Source organism: Podarcis filfolensis (assembly GCF_964270895.1).
Source record: "Podarcis filfolensis genome assembly, chromosome: 10".
NCBI lineage: Eukaryota > Metazoa > Chordata > Lepidosauria > Squamata > Lacertidae > Podarcis > Podarcis filfolensis.
This window is the reverse complement of record NC_139612.1, coordinates 18,763,603-18,785,148: the sequence shown is the minus strand read 5'-3', so window position 1 is coordinate 18,785,148 and position 21,546 is coordinate 18,763,603. Positions and strand designations below refer to the sequence as shown.

The 21,546-nt window shown below is 44.7% G+C and overlaps 1 protein-coding gene across 1 annotated transcript in view; it reads right to left on the bottom strand.

The window, feature by feature from the left end:
- SLC13A1 (solute carrier family 13 member 1) overlaps positions 1–19,614 on the bottom strand; it is a 94,057-nt gene extending 74,443 nt beyond the window's left edge. Inside the window, exon 1 of the mRNA XM_083574531.1 lies at positions 19,329–19,614. The gene's annotated coding sequence lies outside the window, so the exon portion shown is untranslated. The remainder of the gene's footprint in view (positions 1–19,328) is intronic.
- Positions 19,615–21,546: the final 1,932 nt, after the last annotated feature.

Sequence of the window (21,546 nt, the reverse complement as noted above, 5' to 3'; positions counted from 1 at the left end):
TAACCTGAAGCACCACTTTAGCTAATGGGGCCTCCCGCTGCCGCCGCGCTGCCACCTCACAATTTCTGTACTCATCCTGAAGCAAAGTTCTTAACCCGAGGTACTATTTCCGGGTTAGCAGAGTCTGTAACCTGAAGCGTCTGTAACCTGAAGTGTATGTAACCCAAGGTACCACTGTATATGAATCCATGCAGATGGCCAATCTAAAAGTACAGCTAAAAAACAATTCTTTAAAAATGGACTCGGGAATGAGAAATTGTCTACATATTTCACTCAACAGCCACATCCAAGCACATTTCAATACTAAACAGACAAAAGGAGAAAAAAATAGATTTGCGGCTGCCAGAGTTAAATCAACGACAGTTTGCACAGCCTCCTTTTTCTCATGGGTCAAGAGAAATGTTCCACGCACTTGAACAATGTTTGCGATCTTTCCAGATAAAATGCTCTTTCACTCCCTGTTTCATTCATTATCTGATATAGTACACTGAACCGTATCGTATGAGGAATGCCTTAAGCTAGGAAAATGAAACAAAACATGAGCTACAAGGGATGTTTTGATACTGCCCATCTTGATGCGCAGAGGGCAATTGGGAAATAATAAAATCACAGGGAAAGTTGAAATGTTTTTTTCAGTACTACTGCTGCTGAATGAGGGGGGAAAGAACATAAAATGTGAAAAACATATGAAGGCTGTTTGTGTCATTTTCGGGGGACAGCCTTTGGTATGGCTTTATTAGCACCTAGTTCCATTAACAAAAGCCTTTGACTGTGTCAACCACAGCAAACTATGGCAAGTTCTTAAAGAAATGGGAGTGCCTGATCACCTCATCTGTCTCCTGAGAAATCTCTATGAGGGACAAGAAGCTACAGTTAGAACTGGATATGGAACAACTGATTGGTTCAAAATTGGGAAAGGAGTAGGACAAGGCTGTATATCTCTGCTTATTTAACTTATATGCAGAATTCATCATGCGAAAGGCTGGGCTGGATGAATCCGTAGCTGGAATTAAGATTGCCGGAAGAAATATCAACAACCTCAGATATGCAGATGACACAACCTTGATGGCAGAAAGTGAGGAGGAATTAAAGAACCTTTTATTGAGGGTGAAAGAGGAGAGCGCAAAATATGGTCTGAAGCTCAACATCAAAAAAAAATATATCATGGCCACTGGTCTCATCACCTCCTGGCAAATAGAAGGGGAAGAAATGGAGGCAGTGAGAGATTTTACTTTCTTGGGCTCCATGATCACTGCAGTTAGTGACAGCAGCCACAAAATTAAAAGACACCTGCTTCTTGGGAGAAAAGCAATGACAAACCTAGACAGCATCTTAAAAAGCAGAGACATCACCTTGCCAAGAAAGGTCCGTATACTTAAAGCTATGGTTTTCCCAGTAGTGATGTCTGGAAGTGAGAGCTGGACCATAAAGAAGGCTGATCGCCAAAAAATTGATGCTTTTGAGTTATGGTGCTGGAGGAGACTCTTGAGAGTCCCATGGACTGCAAGAAGATCAAACTGATCCATTCTTAAGGAAATCAGCACTGAGTGCTCACTGGAAAGACAGATCCTGAAGCTGAGGCTCCAATACTTTGGCCACCTCATGAGAAGAGAAGACTCCCTGGAAAAGACCCTGATGTTGGGAAAGATGGAGGGCACAAGGAGAAGGGGACGACAGAGGACGAGATGGCTGGACAGTGTTCTCGAAGCTACCAGCATGAGTTTGACCAAACTGTGGAAGGCAGTGGAAGACAGGAGTGCCTGGCGTGCTCTGGTCCATGGGATCACGAAGAGTCGGACACGACTAAACGACTAAACAACAACAACACAAGTTCCATTAATGTGGAAGAGCGACAATATGAAACCTGATAGAAAGCTAGGTGATGCATGTCAGCCTGGATAGCTTAGTTGGTTAGAACGTGGCACTGATAATGAAGGTTGCAGGTTCGATCCCCGTACGGGGCAGCTGAGTAGTCCTGCATTGCAGGGGGCTGGACTAGATGACCATTGGGTTCCCTTCCAGCTCTAAAATTCTGTGATCTGGCCAGCCATACAGTCTCTGTTGGGAAAGAAGCAACGCACAGCAGTCCTTGGGTGGCTTTGACTGGGTTTTCACATCCATTGCCTGAAAAGCAGTGAACCATTTAACAAATTAAAGGGAATAAAGAGCACAAGCATATTAGAGGCTTTAGGTGTTGAGTAATCAGGAGTTCATGAGGGAAAAGGTAATAAAGAAGGATGAATAAACAGGAAACAGAACAATGTTCCCTTAATCACAGCAAAATTCAGAAAAGGTATAAACTTGATGGAACATTTTTCAGCCCTTAGTTTAATTGGATCTGCTGTCGGGGAGAGTCTGAGCCAAAACTTTTTTTGTTTCAGAGCTGGATTATAGCTGGGGACATGTCAGCTGCCATATTGGGTTAGATCAATGTTCCTGGTAGCTCAACTTAATTACGTCGACTGACAGTGGTCAGCAAAATGTCAAAATGGGAAGTTGACATACAGGTTTTATGATGGAGATATCTACTGCCGATACCAGGTAATAAGGTATCATATAGAGGTTGCACTTCCTAGCTGCTGTAACCAGAAGCCAGCAAAGACCATATCATCCATGCAGTTTGGCAATTGTTCTTTTTAAAGATAATGGCTTATCACAATATATCGGGACAATGACTTTGCTGATCAATTCCCTCTCGCAGAAATCTGCAATTCCTCTTCTTTGATTGGAAAGCACTTCCTTTTCTTTTTTTTTAAAAAAGTATTTATTGATACTGATTCAAAGATGTACAAAAACACATTCCCATCACAAAGGATCTTTTTTATGATATACTGAGAAAAAATAGCTACTTTAATAATAACAATAATTTATTATTTATTCCCCCTCCTATCTGGCTGGGTTTCCCCAGCCACTCTGGGTGGCTTCCAGCCGAATGTTAAAACCAATACCGTACCAAACATTAAAACCTTCCTTAAACAGGGCTGCCTTCACTTGTCTTTTAAAAGTAAAATAGTTGCTTATTGCCTTGACATCTGCTGGGAGGGCGTTCCACAGGGCAGGCGCCACTACCAAGAAGGCCCTCTGCCTCTAAGATGGAACAAAGTCAGAAGGAAGAAAAGACAAGGAAAGGAAAGAGAAGAAAGAGAAAGCAAGAGAAAAAGAACAGAAGGAAAGAAACATAAGATTAGAAGGTACTTTCCATACAGTTAACTCTAATAAGCAATTTGGATATGAAAGTAGCATATCTAGGCAGTGGCGTAGCGTGGGGGGTGCAGGGGGGGCGGGCCGCACCGGGCGCAACATCTGGGGTTAGGGCAAATCCATGGGTTAGGGGGCGCAAATCCACGGGTTAGGGGGCGCAAATCCACGGGTTAGGGGGCGCAAATTACTTGCCTTGCCCCGGGTGCTGACAACCCACGCTACGCCACTGTATCTAGGCACTTTCCTGCTTAAGCCAATAACACAATTTTAGCTCATCCTGGTCTAATAGCAGTGCAGCTTCTGGCTCAACTTCTTTTATCCCTGGCGTCTGATGCCTCTGTAACGCTCTCTGTCCTGGCTTCTTCTTGGGATTTTAAAATGCTTTCTTGAATTCCCAGGAAACCATCTCTGCTTGCTAGTTTCACTTATATACACTTTTTTACACACACACACACACACACACACACACCAACCTCTCAGCCTACCACATGGGCAATAAGAGTTTTTCTAAGTCTAAGTTCCCCATAATAGGCATGCTTTTACACCACCCCTTAAGTCTTCCTTGGCTGACCTTTTGAACCTCCCGACAAGAACAGAAAACAATGATTTTTCTACTAAAAACAAAACCCAAGATGGTTGTACCATTTCATTCCTACGTAAGATGTGAGTAGCATGATAGATGCTCTGTATGTTGCCCACACAGAAAACAAAAATGTGTGAACTTCCCCGTATGGGCTAGAGAAGGACCAACTGTCCGTTGGATTTAGATCTCAGAAACAGCAGATGTTATAGTGAAGCTCTATCTGGAACACACCACCTTTGACTGCAGTTGAAGGTTCTCATGATAGAAAGCTCACCCAAGGGCAAAAAACAATCCCCGCATATTAAAAAAACAGCAAGGAGGGGAGAGTTAGATTGGAAGCCTTTCCCTTTCATCAAGTGTTCTTGGCATAGCTGTCAACCTACAGATTTGAAAATAAGGGACCAGCAGCCTCGAAAATAAGGGATCAGCAGCCAAAATAAGGGATTTTCCCAGCACAGGTATGTTCAACTTCTGAGCCCCTCCGAGCCAAAGGCAGAAAGCCCAGCCAGCAGCCAAATGAAGCCTCAAGCGGTGGTTCCCACAGCGCAGCAACCCAGCAAAGGGGATGCAGCAAGGAAAACCACCGTCACCTCTCCACTGGGAAGGGCTGAGCAAAAGCGAGTCCCCAGGCAACGCAGCTGATTTGATCGACATAAGGCATGCAAGCTCCACCCCCAGTCGTTCTTAGACTCCTTATTGGGTGAGCAACACAGCCAAGCAACACAGTTGGAGCCTCCCTCCTCCCTGGCCAGCAGGGAGGGAGGGAGAGGAGCTGCTTCCTTTGAAACCCAGGAAATTTAAGGGACATCATCAATAAGGGACAGCAGCGGGACACAGCCACTGTGATAAGGGACTTTCCCGCCAAATAAGGGACAGTTGATAGCTATGGTTCTGAGTTCAGGGAATAATTTTCTTAAACTATAAAGAAAAATACTTAATCATGCAGACCCCACCTAAATTCTGAAGTAGTACAGCCCAGAAAGAGGTGAATAATTGCGGACCGAAACATTTGGACCCGTAGTTCCCAACCTTTTTTCGGCCATGCCCCACCTAAGCATCTCTAAAATCCTGGCACCCGCCCCCTGTGACATATAATTCTTATTATTCAAAAAGTGAACTATTCACATGGAGGAAGCCTAAAAGGCCATTAACTGTTAATAACTCATTCTCGAATTGTCCCCATTAAAATCTAATTGCCCCCCTGTGGGAACCACAGATTTGGACAGTCCCAGGTTGCTGAAAGCTGCCATAATCTATTCCCACTCAAGTTAGCGCTACGGCTTAAATTGACTAATTCACACAATAGTTGGGGGGGGGCTAAGAAGGAGAATCAGAATGGAGATGACCTAACTGCTCACTTTTTGGCATGTCTGCACATTTTGAGAACATTGTTGTGCTATCTGCCCATCTCAGTCACCAAGGATGTCAAGGAGAAAATGAAAATCGATTGCCATTACTCACTGACTTAGATATATTCAGTTAGTGCAGTTTTTCTAAATTTAACTAATATAAGAGAGAGAAGAAAACTGAAAGAAAGGAAACAGGAACAGCAGCAGCATAGTTGTTGTTGTTTAGTCGTTTAGTTGTGTCCAACTCTTTGTGACCCCATGGACCAGAGCACGCCAGGCACTCCTGTCTTCCACTGCCTCCTGCAATTTGGTCAAACTCATGTTTGTATCTTCGAGAACATTATCCAACCATCTCGTCCTCTGTCATCCCCTTCTCCTTGTGCCCTCCATCTTTCCCAACATCAGGGTCTTTTCCAGGGAGTCTTCTCTTCTCATAAGGTGGCCAAAGTATTGGAGCCTCAGCTTCAGGATCTCTCCTTCCAGGGGGCACTCAGGGCTGATTTCCTTCAGAATGGATAGGTTTGATCTTCTTGCAGTACATGGGACTCTCAAGAGTCTCCTCCAGCACCATAACTCAAAAGCATCAATTTTTCGGCGATCAGCCTTCTTTATGGTCCAGCTCTCACTTCCATACATCACTACTGGGAAAACCATGGCTTTAACTATACGGACCTTTGTTGGCAAGGTGATGTCTCTGCTTTTTAAGATGCTGTCTAGGTTTGTCATCGCCTTTCTCCCAAGAAGCAGGCGTCTTTTAATTGCAGCTGTAGTAGAAATAGTGTAAAAGTTGTTTCCACAAGGTGTTATGTCAGGAGGTTGGCTAACAAGTTGTAACTCCCCGTCCACAGCCATCTCAGTTTTGTCATGCTTCTTCTCTGCCATTGTAGAGATTAGATTATTTCCAGGTGACAATGGCTGAAGTAGGATCAATAAGTGATTTATGTTAAAAGTGAAAACAAACAAAAATACGGGGGAAGATAGGCAAAGACGTTGGAGGAAAATAGGTCTGGAGGAGTAAGTTACAAAAAGTTGCAGGCAGCATGTTCGGGGCTAAAGCTGACCCAACCTAGGAAGGTCTATTATGCCACACCTTCACCATTCAGAAGGCTGGATTGTCCCATCTAATGAGCTTCCACAACCTGGTGCCTTCCATATGTTTAGGAACAGAACTCCAAAGCAGCTCCACCTAGCATGGCCATTGGCGAAGGACGATAGGAGTTTTGTAGTCTAGAGGACCCCAGATTGGGGAAAGCTATCTTACAGGAAGAAAGTTGGTTTTGGCCAAACCCTCCAACATTTCTCGGATGAAAATAGGGATGTTCAGTGCAATTGTTCTAGAAAAAGAGGTGCAGGAACTCACCATGAAAGCTTCCCTTGTTCTCTTATAATGGCAATAGTGCCCACCTGAGAGGTGCCGGAACTGAGTTCCAGTGAGTTCTGGCTGGAAAAAAGCCATGGGGATGTCCTATTCCATACCCTCCACCATTTCTTCAATGAAAATAGGAGTGTTCTAAGGAAAAGCAGGACATTCTGGGATCAAATCAGAAACCGGGATGGCTTCTGTAAATCTGGGACTGTCGCTGGACCCATGGGCTGCAGGATTTAAGACTGAAGCCCAGATCTGGAACCCAAATGCTGCAACAATGAGCACATTCTTGAAAGAAGGACGTCATTACACTGCAAATGTGGGGATGGACCATTAATATTGTGTTTAAAATAATGCCTCAGTTTTGCATTCAGGCCCCGTTTGTTCGAGCCTGTTGCCATGGAAATGTCTGAAATAACACAACTTAAACTTTTTGACCTTTATTTCCCAAGCAACCAAGCAGCTTTATCCCTGTGTGAAGGGAGTATAAAGGGTACTTAGGCAGCTCTCCCGCCTGTTCTGTGTCCCCTGGTGACTTTGGAGCGACAGACTCTTAAGCTCTTAGGCCACTCTAAGCTCTTAGATCATCAAAAAGAGGAAAGGGAGGGTGAAGGAGCCAGAAATATTAACATAACTGTTTATGCTTCAGCTTCCAGTGGACTGCTGTTCTGCCACCTGATCTTGCATAAGGGAGAGGAGCAGGTGTTTGCTAAAGTCAATAGCAAGTGTTTTGCCATGTGTGGCAAAGAACCAGCGGCCTCATAGCCAAAGGATATATGAAAGCTCAGCTTTTAACACTATTCTCATTTTTAGCTCAGCTTTTAACACTATTCTCCCCCATAGACTGGTGTCCAAGCTAGAGGCGATTGGACTCTCCAACTCCACCTGTCTCTGGGTCTTGGATTTTTTGTCAGAACGTTCTCAGAGGGTTAGAGTAGGGTCACATATGTCCACAGCCCTTAGCCTTAACACCGGCTCACCACAGGGTTGTGTGTTGAGTCCCCTGCTCTATGCTCTCTATACGTATGACTGTACAGCCATCTATTCCAGCAACAAAATCATCAAGTTTGCTGATGACACTACGGTGGTAGGGCTCATTTCAGGAGGGGATGAGTCCGCCTATCGGGACGAGGTGGAGCGGCTCTGTGTTTGGTGTGGAGAGAACAATCTGGCTCTTAATACGGCTAAGACCAAGGAATTAGTGGTGGATTACAGGAAAAAAAAGGCGGACATTCAGCCCTTGCATATCAATGGGGAACGGGTGGAGAGGGTGGCGGAATTCAGGTTTTTGGGAGTAACTATCGATCAGGGCATGACTTGGAGCGCAAATACCACTGCTCTGGTGAAGAAGGCCCAGCAGAGAATTTATTTCCTCAGACTTTTAAAGAAGAACAATCTGAGTGAGAGACTGCTGGTGTCCTTCTACCGAGGCTCCATAGAGAGCATTCTTACATACTGTATTTGTGCTTGGTTCTCCAGTTGTACAGCTAGGGAGAGGAAGGTGCTCCAGAAGGTCATAACCACAGCACAAAGGATTATTGGTCAACCTCTCCCATCCTTGGAAGAATTGTACGGTTCCCGTTGTCTTAGGAAAGCAAACAACATCCTGCAGGATTCATCTCACCCGGGATACAGTCTGTTTGCACTACTGCCGTCTGGCAGGAGATATAGAAACATCAAGTCAAGGACAAATAGACTGAAAAACAGTTTCTACCCGAGAGCTGTGGCCCTTTTGAATGCTGTAACTCGATAGTGTGACTTGGGAGATTGATGGGTGTGGGTGTGGGTGTGGCTGGAATGTGGTTTGTGGGTTGTTGTTGTTGTTTTGCTTTTGTTGTTTTTAAGGGATGGCATCCAATTTCGTTGCACTTGTGCAATGTTGCACGTGTGTAATGACAATAAAGAATCTATCTATCTATCTATCTATCTAAAAACGTTTGATTCTAAATGCATTACTTAGAAGTAAGGATCACGGAGGGCAGTGGGGCAGAGGTGCCCCTGAGACATTGTTGTGGTACTGTAGGGACCATTACAGTGGTGTGGGAACAGGCATACTTATCTTATGGGGGTTGTGAATATTCAGGCGGGAGCATCCTCACATATGTTAGTCGCCCCCACTCAAATACTTGTGGGCAAGAGCAAGCACAATGTCGTCCTGCTCACAAACTGCTGTTGAATCCTCTGTCCCAATGCCCAGAACCTGTCAAGGGGCTGTCAGGAATGAAGGTTCATCCACAGGTCAAGAAGAGGACTCAAGACATGAAATGCAATCAGCTTTTATTAGCAAAAATAAAAACGCAACAGAGTTCATCTAGGCTAATCTGCCCTAGTTGAAGATGTTGCTGGGACTGGCGTCTGGCCCTTCCTTCCTTCCCTCTCTAGCCTTCTCCCTCGGGACTCCTCACAAGCAGCCAAAAACTCTGATGAGGGGAAAGGATCCTGTCTGACTCAGCAATGTGCAAGCTTCTTTATGATCTGGGTGTCAGTGAAGGAGGAGAGTTAGCTGAAGAGGAGCTGTGCAGCTGCTGAGCAACTGAAGCAGCATTTGACTCTTCCTTGTCGGAGTCTGTGCTCATACTGTGACCCTCAGCACCCAACCCTGTCCTGGAATGGCTTTCTTCTTCTGAAACTTCCTGCTTCTATCACCTCCCAGCTTGTCCCTTCCGCAGACCGGTCCTCAGTGTCCCACCACCACTGTCCTGGGTCTAAGTCTTCTTCCTCTGTGTCATCCCTGGGAGGGGGCGGTTCTTGGGCTGGCATCTCCCACTGCTCTTCATCATTCAGTCAGTCCTTGACAGAACCTTACTTAGGAGCACAGAGGGGAAGATGAAGTAGTGTACAGTCTCAGGGCTCAACCAGAGACTTGGACTAGGACAACCAGTTATAAAATTCCTGGTAGAAAATTTATGTGCATCCTTTCCTCCAGGGCTTTCTTCCTGGCATAAATGATGGATGGAGCAAGCAGTAGTCCTAATCTCAATCTCTGGTAGACAAAGGTGGTCCATTGAGGCCTGAGACTATGCCTTACCTCTTCTTCCAGGCAAAAAAAGGCCCAGTGAGAAAAAGATAGGAGATGTTGATGATGATGATGATGATGATGATGATTTAGGCTCCATTTATGAATTGTTTCCTATAAAACATCTGAAAGTGATTTCATAAGAGGAAACCTGCTAGATCAGACCTAAAGTCCATCTAGGAAAGTGTTCTGTTCCCCCAGTGGCCAAATGGAGGCCTATCCGAAACCCACAAGCAAGACAGGAGCTTGACAGCATTCTCCCGATCATGTACCCAAGCAAGTTATATTCAGAGACACGCTGGAGGTAATATGCCGCCATTGAAAGCTTTATCCTCCATGAATTTGACTAATCATTTAAAGTTGTCCAAGATGGTGGCCATCGCTACACCTTGAGGTAACAAATGTTATAGTTTAATTATGTGTTTTATGAAGAAGCTCTTCCTTTGAATCTGTCTTGAGTCTCCCACCATTCAGCTTCCTTAGATGATCCCAGATTCATGGATTGGCCTCCTCTTCTGCTACTTCTCGCTCTTCCTCCCAATCCGTCAGGATAAGTTTGGGTACTGAAAGCGGAAGGCGGTGGCAGAGGTAGGCAACCCAGATTGTGGTCAAAGTCCCCACCTTTGGAATGCCTTTGAAGCCTTCACTACTTTTCACCTGGAAAGCACTCAAAGGCTCCTTCACTTTGAGCAAGCATCTGAATTCTTGTGCATTCCCACCTTATCTTAGATGGATTAATTTGTACTACAAAGCTCAGTGAATAAGCTATTTCTACCCATTATTGTAACTATGTCTCATTATGTTCCCATACTGTTCCTGATGCTTTGATTTCAGACCAAAAGTTTCTAAGCCATCTAGAAGTACATGGTGCTACCTCTTCAGGAATGTATCTATGGTTGAGCTAACCTTCATGGGGTCACGAAGAGTTGGACACAACTAAACAACAACAACAATCTTCAGAAGAAGGCATCTTTTCCACAACAGGGAAAAGAAACAAGGCTGTTTTTGGCACCCAATCTCTCCAACGGCCTGGGTAGCCTGCACTGTCTATTTCCTGTCTTCTTTTTTTAAAATCATTTTTATTTGATTTTACAAATATAAATTTATAACAAAACCAAATACATATCCATATAAATATATTTCTCGAGACTTCCCCCATCCCCTCCATGGGTTCTAATGTCAACGTTTTCAACTGCATAGCCTATATTTTGTATCTATCCATATTGTCCATAGTATTTGTAACATTACAAGTGAGATTAAAATCCTGCTAATGTTTTCATTTGCTTATACTGGGTCTAATGTTCTGCTAATGTTTTCATCTGCTTATACTGGGTCTAATGTTCTGCTAATGTTTTCATCTGCTTACAGTAATAATTTAATTTTCCTCATTCTTTCTTGAAATTTTTGTATTCTGGGTCCCTGAGCTTTCCAGTCAGTTTTGCCATTTCGGTGTAGTCTTACAGCTTAATTTGCCATTCCTCTCTGGTAGAGACTTTGTCTTATTTCCATCTCTGGGCAAATAGCATCCATGCTGCTGTTGTCACATACATGAAAATCTTTCCTGACTTCTTGAATTGTGAAAGGCAGAAACTCTAAGAACGTAGGACGCAGCCTTAGAATCCTATAATTCTAAAATTGAGGAGTTGGGATCGATTGTGAGGGTCATTTAGTCCAACCCCCTGCAGTGCAGGAATTTTTTTGCCCAACATCGGGCTTGAACTCACGACCTGGAGACATGGAGTCAAACTGTTGGTTCAGTATTATTTACATCCAGACTGGCAACAGTTCTCCAGGGTTTCAATGGGGGGTCTACCTCAGCCATACCTGGATATGCCAGGAGTCAAACTGAGGAATCTTTGTGTGCAAGGAATACGCTCTACCATGGAGCCGCATTGGTACATTTGATCGCACCAGAATGGCAAACCAGTATATGGTAAGGTAATGGGACTTTCCCTGTGCAGTATTCAGGTGACTTTGCATTTTCCCAGAACTCGGAACACTGTTCAAAAACTCCTTTGACTCTTTTCGTGCTTCCTTTAATACATTGGATTTTCTGGCACATTCTTTAAACAGATTTGTTGAATTCAAAGCAAGGCACCTTCACCTTTAATGGTGGTGTAACTGTGACTGGTGCAATTTCTCCCATCACAGATTTACACTGGTGGGTGATTTCCTTCCCTGCTTTCTGATTCTGGCTGCTCGCGATGCCAGTTCAATGTTATCTTCCAATTCTTCCGTCTATACGAAGCCTCAGCTTCACATCGCTAAGAACCAAATTGCTTTTCTGGTTCATCTGTCTGAATCATCTGTGGACTGCACCAGACATCTCATCAAACCACATTTATAGCTTACTTGGACACTGACAGATGGCCTGAACTTCATGAAAAGAGAAGCAAGAGCTTTTGCAACCTCTTGATGTTTCAAGTACAGTGGTACCTCGGGTTACAAATGCTTCGGGTTACAAACGCTTCAGGCTACAGACTCAGCTAATTCGGAAGTAGTACCTCAGGTTAAGAACTTTACCTCAGGATGAGAACAGAAATCATGCAGTGGCGGCATGGTGGCAGCAGGAGGCCCCATTAGCTAAAGTGGTACCTCAGGTTAAGAACAGTTTCAGGTTAAGAATGGACCTCCGGAATGAATTAAGTTCTTAACCAGAAGTACCACTTTATCACCATAATTTCTCTCCTCTTTCTTCCCTTCCAGGAAGCATAATAATTATTTGCAACTTCTTTCCGTAATCTAATAAGGTAGCATAGAAGATCGGACGTGTATCTTGGCAGCACTCTCACTTCCCTCAACAAGGTTCGAATTACCTCAGCTTTCGTTCCAAGAGTTGGAGGTAGCCACAAAAATGTGGATTTACAAAAGGTGGCATTGTATTTGACCCCAATTTATTCTGTTGCTATGGGGGGTTATCAAAACTCTTTATTTATTTACACCAGCTATTGCAGGTTTTGCCAAGCAGGGCTGATAGGGCCTGTAGTCCAAACGATCTGGAACGCACCAGCTTGGACACTCCTGAGCTATTGGAACCAAAGGTCTAACAGGGATATAAGCAAGATCACTAGCACAGATGTGCAACTGTAGCCCAGTAATCAGCACCATCCCCAGACCAAATGGTACCCCAAGTTAGGCAAGAAGCATCGTCCTGTCTCTTTGTTGTCTTCCTCCCAGTAAATCGTGATTTTCCTAAATGCTATTTTTAATATTTGCTTTAATTTAAATAATATTTTCAACATGTACACACACACACACACCCATGTGCTTGTCTTTGTGCCTCCCATTTCATGCCTCTCCTGATTCTGGGAGTCAGGGGGGAAAGGAGCTTGTTGCAGCAAGATGAGGAGACATCCGTGACTCTTCACCAGCCTGACTCAACTCTGCCTCTTTACTTCCCTCCAACCTACCTCCTGCTTCAGCTTTTGCCTCTGATTCTAGGCTTCTCTCTGCCACAAACTCTCCCAGCTAACTAAACCATGTTACCTCTTCAGCTTCTGGCACTTCCTCTTCCCATCCTTCTCCCTCTTCTCCCTCTGACCACTTACCATTATCCCACCACCAATCCCTTCTTCCTTTGGTGGTTCAGCAGCTGGTTCCTCCCAGCAATCCTCTGCATCTAACCAGCTCCTGGCCCAGCAAGCAAGGCCAGGAGCTTGAAAAAGCTTTTTTGATTCTGGGGCTGCTTGGGTGACCTGGCACGAAAAGCCTTGTTTTGATGGGGCTAGATCTGATTGGTGCACAGTCTCTAGAAGGTGTGAGATCTCTGATGAACTCAAATTGTCCCGTGAGATCTCACAAGAGTCTTCCGGAGCCGGCAAGCAAGGCAGAAGACTTAAAAACTCCGTTTGTAGCAGGTAACCTCAAGTGGGCCCAGTGCAAAGGGCTTTGAAACTCCCGACTCACTTGCAACTTGACTTGTACAATTTCAACCAGCCAACCAGTGGCGGAGATTCATGTTCCAGCACCGGGGGCGGAGAGCAGGCGGGGGCAGGGCTGGCACGTGTCCCAGGGACGGGGGAACAGCCCTGATGGAACCCCACCAGGATCGCACTGCCCACCCCCCTTCTTCCTCTGCCAGTGAGCCCACCTTCAACCACGTATGGTTGAAATCCTGCAAGTCAAATGTGTGTAAGTGTGCTGGTCCCGTGGGTCCAGTCCAGTCCGTGGTCGAAGGTGCAATATGGAGGCAGTCCGTAAAAGCTGAAGCTGGGTGCAGGGCAGGTTTCAGGCAGGATCTGGCAACCAGCAATGTTGCTCCCGCAACTTGGGACTGGGGCTGGCTGGCTTTTATCTGCCCCGATGCATAGGGCGGCCCCGATCCTCAGGTGACTCGCCTCTCCTGGCTTGGAGGTGAGCACTCCTCCTGCGGGAACTTAGTTCCCTCCACCTCTCTGCCTTGAGCCTCTGCAGCTCAGGAGAGGCTGGAGGGTTACCGGACCCAGAGGCAGCCTCACCTTCCCCTGACAGGGCTGGGAGAGGAGCACCTGCAGGCAATGGGTCCTCGATCACCTCCAGAGCCAGAGCGGATTCAGCTGGTGTCTGCACCTGACGATCCAGCACAGGTGAGGACCCTTCAGTCTCATGCCCCAGCCCTGGCTCAGCTGGTTCTGGAGGTGGGGAATCCTGTGCAGGCTGGAATTCCTCAGGTTCAGCATCTGAATCTGAATCCCAGGCCACCACAGTAAGAGGAGGGGTTACTGTATTTCATAACCCGAAGGGGGTTTTCCGCTAAAGGATTTCATCTATAACTAAAGAGCCATTCATTACATTATCAACACTATTAAATCCAGTCCATTGTATTTTAACTAACATTCTATTTCAGGGTTTCCCGAACTTGGGTCTCCAGCTGTTGTCGGACTACAACTCCCATCATCCCTAGCTAGTAGAACCAGTGGTCAGTGATGATGGGAACTGTAGTCCCAAAACAGCTGGAGACCCAAGTTTGGGAAGCCCTGATGTACTTCAATTCAAAGCTTTTCCTATGAGTTATTTGAAAAGGATGCATTTCCAAAAAAAGGGACACCACTTTGACCCTCTCCCCAGTTGGTTTCCACTCCTTCCCTTTGTCAGCTTCTGTACTGAAGAACTCAGAAGTCTCAGTCCTACCAGAATCGTACAAATTCAATATCACTTTCATGGCCAAAGCATTTAACTGCCAAGGCGTGCTAAGCTTTAAAGCTGCCCTCCAACTTATTAACTGTGTAACTACAGTAAAAGGGGAACTAGGAGCTGTTCACTCTAAACCTCTAATGCTGGAGAAGAGAACGCTTAGTCCTCAATGAAAAATAGATTTAAAAGAAAGGAAAGGTTTGTGACACGATGGGTCGTTGATGTCGGAAAGCGGTAGTCTTGCTTATTATTTAGCTTGGAGGGTTACATGAGTATTGCTGCTAAAGCCACGCTTTCATCTTTTATTGAGCTGGCTGCTGGCTTTTCCCCGTTGAATTATTTTGCTCCTGTATTTCTAGTGGCGGCTTTTGGATACGCTGCATGGTTATAGTCGTATCAGAGCTGGAGAACCTTTTTCAGCCCTTCTGTGTAACCGTTTGGGGGCTGCGTGGCAGGGATGGGTGGGGGGCCAGGGGAACATGTGCGTGGAGCAATGGACATGCTAGTGGTATGTCCTATGGTTGCGAAGGGAGGGGAAATGTACAGAGTTGTTGAAATAGGAAATGTATCTGTGAAAGGTATCCCTGTATGCCCAAAGGAGCATCTCCACCCCCAGCGCTCAGCCCGGACACTAAGGTCCTCCTCCTTCTGGCAGTTCCCTCATTGCAAGAAGTGAAGTTAAGGGGAACCAGGCAGAGAGAGTTATTGGTAGTCGTGCCTGCCCTGTGGAACACCCTCCCATCAGATGTCAAAGAACCATACAACTTTTAGAAGACATATGAAGGCAGCTCTGTATAAGGAAGCCTTTAATGGTCGATGTTGTACTGTGTTGGGTGTTTTGATTTGTTAAAAACCGCCCAGGGTGGCTGGGGCAACCTAGTCAGATGGGCAGCAAGCAAGCAAGCAAATAGTGACATGCCACGTGGAGGTCTTAGCATCACCCTGAATTCCCTCTGCTACCCTGCCAAGTACCAGGTCTCTTAGTGTAAACCCAGGTCCTTGAGCCCGAACTTCCACAGCCACTGCCCACCACGAACCACCACTGGCAGCAGCAGCAGATATGTTCTGTGTTTAAGATAATCTGTTATTCTCCTGTTAATTATGCTGTTTAAAATGTGTATTTTATAGCTGACTTCCTTTCGTAATGTTTCATTTTGAAATATCTGATAAGTTTTTGGGGTGAACTATGTTGCATTTAATGTGTATTCTGTACTTGACCCCGGTCTCTACAGCCACAAATGGCACTGCAACTTTTCAACAGTTTTTCTTCACCCCAAAATGTGCACTCTCCCATTGTGTCCCAGGACAGATGGATGCCAACAAACAACAAATGTAAGTCTATTATTACTATTATTATTATTATTATTATTATTATTATTATTATTATTATTATTATTATTATTTTATTATTATTAATAATAATACCCTGCCCATCTGACTGGGTTTCTCCAACCATTCTGGGCAGCTTACAGCATATAAAAAACACAGTAAAACATCAAACATTAAAAAAAGTTAGTTGTGTTAACTTTGCTGTGTTAAATGTGTATTCTATGCTGGACCACCTTTGTTACGTCTTATTTTGAAATCTTTAAGTTAACATTTTAGTTTCCTGTTAATTATGTGGCTTTGAATTTATGCTCTGTATCTGATTTTCTTCTGTATTTTTTAAAATTTCAGATTGTTTGATTTGATGTTTTGATGTAGGCTGTAAACCTCTTTGGAATTTTTTTCTTAAAATAAAAAGGAACAAAATAGAAATGTATCTATTATTTTTTTAAATGAAATGATAGGAACAAGAACTCGACATACCTGGAAGGCCACAAGTTCCCTAACCTAACCACTAATTCTACCAAAAAAAAAAAAGCTGTTATCAGGTGCATTTGTTCCTCAGTAGCCACCGTTCACCATTCTCACAGTAATCTCTGACTTAAGGCTTGCTTAGTCCCATCTCCCCTTCATCTTAGTCATGGGCTTCCCCAGGTATTTTTTTCCATTGGAACTCACCAGAATTTAGTTCCGGCACCTCTCAGGTGGGCTCCTTTGCCATTATAAGAGAACAAGGGAGGCGTTCATAGCAAGTTCCGGCACCTCTTTTTCTAGAAAAACAGCACTGGGTTTGCCAAAGACACATGTATATCAAAATGATTTCAGGTCTTGTGGTTTTCTCTTTCGGAACTTCTTCCTGAATCCTCAGCTTTGAACTGTCAGATCCAATGTGGGCATATGCTCAGCCAAATTTTAATTGCCTTTCAGCATCCGTTTCCTGGTTTGTTTTTTTTAGCAAACATGTTGTTAAGGAATATGGGTGATAAGGAAAGGTTGTTCTTGCCTTGAGCTGGAGGGTTTCTGGCAGATTGCAGTGAAATTGCCATGTAAGTGTGTGTGCCTCATAATGATTGCACTGATGCGGTACTTGAAAATCTAATCCACCCTGCAGCTTGCCAGCCCAGTCGTTCCACGGAAGCTAATTCCAGAGTAATATTTATGTGGACATTTCCCAAAGGTGGCAGAGAGAACTTCTTCATTAATCAGAGTAGGTTCGTTGAAATTCATGGGCCTAAGTTAATCGTGCCAATGAATGTCATTGGGTCTACTTTGAGTAGCTAACTATTTAGTTCTATTCCCACTATATTTTATCTTTGTGCTATGGCAATTGGCTACTGCAAATAAAGTTTCTATCCATCCATCCATCCATCCATCTATTCTGAGTAGGATTAACATAGGCACGCGGGTGGCACTGTGGTCTAAACCACTGAGCCTCTTGGGCTTGCGGATTGGAAGGTCAGCAATTCGAATCTGCATGACAGGGTGAGCTCCTGTTGCTCTGTCCCAGCTCCTGCCAACCTAGCAGTTCAAAAGCACATCAGTGCAAGTAGATAAATAGGTATCACTGCGGCAGGAAGGTAAACGGCATTTTCATGCGCTCTGGTTTCCGTCATGGTGTTCTGTTGCTCCAGAAGCGGTTTAATCATGCTGGCCACATGACCCAGAAAGCTGTCTGTGGACAAACGCCGCTCCCTTAGCCTGAAAGCCAGATGATCACCACAACCCCCATAGTCGCCTTTGATTAAACTTAACCATCCAGGGGTCCTTTACCTTTTACCTTTACCTAACATTGGATATAAATTATCATGCTCTCCTTTAGCCCTTAGTTCAATTATGGATCTATGTGCATAAAAAGACATACATCTTTGGAATTATCTTTAGATTGCTCTGGGTGGGAGACCTTTTTCAGCCACAGACTAAACTGACCTCTCAGGGGATTGCAGGCCCATTGTAGCCGGGGCCTGAGGCAATTGTGTATGGAGGGAGGGGTTTGACCACAGACAACAGTGGGTGTAGCAATGGATGTGGCTCTTACTTTTGTATGGCAGGCTGCATGCTGGAGATTTCTACAGCTACAAACACCCCTACATTTTCATCCAGGAAAGTGACAAGCGTTACAATATTTCATGGACACATTTTAACATTCAAGGAAGAAAGCATTAAAGGAAGGTACAGATCAGGGGGGAGGAATGTTGTGACCTGAGGGAAGGAGTATGGCCTGTTGATGGCATGGCCTGAGGGTCCAGGCCTTTAGTTCCCCACTGCTGATGTGTGTGGCTTCCTCCATTGCAATATAGACAATGACTGATTAATGTGCGTCTGAATGACCCACACAGCTCCAAACCTGAGGTGACCTGAAAATGTCACTAAATGCATGACAAAAATGACAGGGTGGGGAGGAACAGGGTGGGGTCAGGTAAGGAACTCTCACACAAAATGCTTACCATTTTGATCTATGAGTTTGAAAAGGGCTCAACCCCTGTTTTAGAGGTAGTGGACAAAGATTTATAACCTCTGTCGACAGTTTCTGCTCACTCTTTCTCAATTAGAAATGGACAATCTCATACCCTCCAACATGTTGAGTTCCAAAACTGGGACATGCATCTTCCTGTCTGCAGAAGTCACATGACACACACAAAATCATGGAACCCCAAAGATGCGCTTTTTTCAGGGCCCCTGAAATGCCTGTTTTGGGGTGCCACACAAGTTCATGGCCCCCCCAAAAGTGCTTTTTCTGGGGCAAGTTCTCAGCGCAAAATGGCTGCCATGCTCTTGCAGGGGGGAAACAGGATGTCCCGCTTTTTCCGGGACTCTTGCAGGGTATTCATTCTGGAATGCAGCCATTTCCAGTTTGGAGAAACTTTTAAGATATGAGGCTTTTAAGATGTGAGGCAGTGCCTTCATCCTGCTCACGACAAATCTTTATGAATCCTTCAGCCTGTTTCAGAAGCAACTCTGTAGGGTTAAGCACCACTCATTAAGGAAAACAGGGTTCTTTTGTTCTTTTCCAACCACATGCATCCTCTTTGCGCTCAAGCTGAATGACCATTGATCTTAAAAGATGCTTCCCTTAGAGATCTTGAGTTTTAGTTGCAATCCTAATTCCCCTTACCTGGAAGTAAGCCCCATGACTTCTGTGTAAGCATGGTTCAGATTGCACAGTTGAACAGAAACACTTCGAAGTTGGAACAACTTTCTTGGCTCTTTCTCGGCCGCTTATAACTATTTTGCAGAAAATCAATATTTTAGATAAAGAGACTATAAAATGCAAAGCAAACTATCTTTCCTAGCTCATAAAAAACCGTAGATAGGAAAGCCATTGGGATTCAGATTACTGAAGCCACACAGGGCAGGGGAGAAAGTTCAGAAACTTACCAGCAAAGAAGTTGACCCAATCTGGAGCTAGATCCAAGAGGAAGGTTTATGAAATATCCACGGAAGCTTGTTCTGTGATGAAAAGAGCTTCACCAAGTAGTAAACCAAGAGCAGGTGCTTCTGCCTTGGCTGTCTTTGAGGGAAGTCTCCACCACGTAGGGAGAGAGATTAAATAGGAGGTTGGTTTATGTGTCAAGGGAGAAGCGTGGGAGAGGCAAACTAGGACAAGAGGGAACCACCTCTTGGTAAGTTGTTGCTCCATTTTCTTTCTCTTCCTCCAAAAGTCAACTTCTCTGAACAAGTACGTCTTTTGTTTCAGCTTCTGACTTCATAACAGGCAATGGCTTGTTGTACCCAATTTACTCTGATCACTGCAGAATGCAAGTGATCTGGACAATGAGGCAAAAGGGAACAGGGTGGTTTTTTCTTTTGTTTTTTGTTTTGGCTGTGATCCACATAGCAATTCAAGTTGATTACTTGGGTTTTAAAGATTATTTAGACCCACTGTAATTAAAGGGCCCTTAGTTTAATTCTGGGGACAGTACCTGATTTACAGAAGCTGTCCCAGTTTCTGGTTTGATTCTTGAATGCCCTGCTTTTCCTTACGACATACCAAGTTTCATTGGAGAAATGTTGGAGGGTATGGAGTTATGTGACCCTTGAGCCAAGGAAATAAGTAACTATACAACCTTTAGAAGACATCTGAAGGTAGCCCTGTGTAGGAAAGTTTTTTTAATGTTCTATTATGTTTTTATATGTTCTGGAAGCAGCCCAGAGTGGCTGGACCAACCTAGTCAGATGGGCAGGGTATAAATGCAACAACAACAACAACAACATTTACCTATTTTCATTGGAGAAACGTTGGAGGGTATGGTTTAAATGTTACCCTGAGCTTGTGGTTTTCTGTAAATGGATGGGGTCCGATACGTTTTCCTTTTCATTTTGCGCTCCCCCATCCTAGGGCCAACTAGAGATGGGAAAGGCTCTTAATTTCAGCCACCTAAATACAGTGGTACCTTGGGTTAAGTACTTAATTTGTTCCGGAGGTCCGTACTTAACCTGAAACTGTTCTTAACCTGAAGCACCACTTTAGCTAATGAGGCCTCCTGCTGCCGCTGCACCACCGGAGCACGATTTCTGTTCTCATCCTGAAGCAAAGTTCTTAACCTGAAGCACTATTTCTGGGCTAGCGGAATCTGTAACCTGAAGCTTATGTAACCTGAAGCGTATGTAACCCGAGGTACCACTGTAGATGCACAGACTCCTCCTACTGTACATCATGAAGAAGGGATGAGAGTAGTTACTCCTTGGTTGTTTTGGTCTTCAGCTTCTACAAGTGTTCTACTATTCGCAGACAACATTGCAGGAGAGAATAGGCTATCTTCTGAAGCAGATATTTTTTTTAAAAAAAAAAACCAAGATAAAAAATGCATCCTTATTCACCATACCAGCACTGAAGGTTGGCCAAGCAGGATGAGTTGGGTGCTGCCCCACCAAGAACAATCTGCTTTAAGCCAGCATCAACTTGCATGCCTCCTTACTTACAGACAGTCATGTAGGTGGCACCACCTGCCAGGTTCCTTCTTCTCAGTCTCAGTGTTGCCCTTCTAGAACTCAGCAGGGAGAAGGAAGGAGACAAGATGAGAATTTGTTGTGTCTGCTGTCATTGATTCTGGCACCACCTGCAGTTGGGCTCCATGCCTTTCATTCTACCAAGACCCAGCAGGCTCCAGTCACCACTGAGTCCCAGCTGCTACATTCCCCCCATTTTCTTGCCATCTTTGATTTTGAGATACATCTCAGGAAATGCTTTGCACAAGATCTGCCTCACCTTCCTCAGCAGAGGTTTCCACGTCAGAACGAGCTGGTTATCTGCAGGATTTCTTCTTCTGTCAAACCTGAGCTCATGAGACAAACGTTGGCAGGAGACATTGCATAATAAACTAGGTATCCATATCAGGTGTTATTTGTGTGCCACCTACTGGTCGGGATGTGGATAACCAAAGTCTAGATGGTTTGATGTTGCCTGAAGGAGCTTCTCCACCCCCATCATTCTGCCTGGACACTGAGGTCCAGCTTCGAGGGCCTTCTGGCAGTTCCCTCCCTGTGAGAAGTGAGGTTACAGGGAACCAGGCAGAGGGCCTTCTCAGTAGTGGCGCCCGCCCTGTGGAACACCCTCCCACCAGATGTCAAGGAAATAAACAACTATCTGACTTTT